Raw genomic sequence first — 1,700 nt, 5'->3', positions numbered from 1 at the left:
CCGGCCGGCCCGGTGCAGCGGCTGCCTCTGTACACTGGCCCCAGGGAACGGCCGTTGATGAAGTCGAACTCCGCCACAGGCATCCTGCGGCTCGCCGACGGCCGCTACGTCGTTTCCAACCTCGAGGTCCACCCGAAAAAGAAAGAGGCCTCCGAAAATTATTTCATGCTTGCCGAACTCCGCGTCTCCTCGAGCCGCAAGACGAGATCCTCTGGTCAAACCGACTACGTGCTCGCGTTCAACCGCCGGTTCCTCTGCTGGGTCGACTACTTGAGCGGCGCCCTGCTGTGTGACTTCTCCAACCTAGAGTCCCCGGCCGGTGCTTCAGTTCGTGCGTTTCCCCGGAGCAGCAGAGTATTCCAAGTTGGTACAGCTCTCAAGGTGCTTAGCGTCGAGATACCGAAGCGTGTCTGTCCTCCAAGGCGTGATGCGCTTCGTCCACATTGACAATGACTACGACGGCTCGTGTCGACGTCTTGAGAGAAGCCAAGGGCAGCACCAGCAGCCGCCTCCCCAGAAGATCACCATATGGACTTTGAACATGAGGGATGGTAGCTCCAAGTTTGAGTGGAAGATACATCGCGTGATCAACCTGGATTGTCTCTGGGCGCAACGTGGTTACCAAGATCTGGGCATAGGCCGGTGTCTTCCCGAGTTCCCAGTCATCTGCGCCGAGGATCCGGATGCCCTATGCTGCCTGTTGAGGGACGAGGCGCAGCTTTCTGGACAGCCGTGGATGATCATGGTTGACATGAACTATGCATATCTGCGGTCATGTTCTAAATATATCAATCGACAGCCATACCATGCTGACTGCAATGTGGAAGCTCACAATAACTTCTTTCTAATATGCCCCTACTTCCAACCGTCTTCTCCAAATACCTTGTAAGGCCAACAGAGATACCACGCGACAACAACAAGCTCGCAACTAATCCTCCAGAAAGGGTAGTAAGTTTGCAATGTGAAGATGAAGACCTGGAATCTGATGACTGGTCTTGGGACATTTTGGACGCTCAGATTAAAGATGCTGTTGCATGGGTGCGGGCAGAACCAACTCAACAGCACAAAATACTACTCCCTCTGTAAACAAATATAAGAGCGTTTAGATCACTATTTTAGTGATCTAAACACTCTTATATTTCTTTACGGAGGGAGTACATTGATGGGATGTAGATGATGTATAGGGGGGAGTACATGTTTTTAAAAAAAACACTGTACAGTGTGTGCTCTCTGTGCAAAATGTATGGTTAATTGCGAAGTGAACATCGATATAGTTTCAAGTATTACTTCGTGAGCTTATGTTTGTGGTGGTGTTCTTTAATGAATGAGTAAATGTCATCTTTTACTCGAGTAAATTGCATAAAACCATCACTTTGAGGGCTAGGTTTGCGAAAATCACTAGGATACAGATTCGCTGCAGACAGCACCACGTCTAGCGTAATTCTTTTGCAAAAACCACTGATCGGCGGATCGGGCCGTGTTAAGTGAGCTTATGACAGCTGGGGTCCGTTTTTCGCCTACGTGGCACTCCAGGCCGTCCCGACAGCCGGCAGACGGCGTTAGACGGCGCGTTAGGTCTCGTCTTTAGTCATCCCCGCATCCGTCTCTGTTTTCCCATTCTTCTTCCCCCCCTCGCTCCCGCCGCCGTCGCCCCCTCCCCCTCACTCTCGCCGCCGCCGCCCCCTCCCCCTCGCTCCCGC

General features: G+C 52.1%; 1 pseudogene; it reads left to right on the top strand.

Annotated features, from left to right (window-relative positions):
• Positions 1–57: 57 nt before the first annotated feature.
• LOC119358140 overlaps positions 58–1,700 on the top strand; it is a 3,377-nt pseudogene continuing 1,734 nt past the window's right edge.

This window comes from Triticum dicoccoides, chromosome 2A (genome assembly GCF_002162155.2).
Source record: "Triticum dicoccoides isolate Atlit2015 ecotype Zavitan chromosome 2A, WEW_v2.0, whole genome shotgun sequence".
NCBI lineage: Eukaryota > Viridiplantae > Streptophyta > Magnoliopsida > Poales > Poaceae > Triticum > Triticum dicoccoides.
Note: the sequence above shows the minus strand (reverse complement) of the source record. Positions and strands in the feature narration are given on the sequence as shown.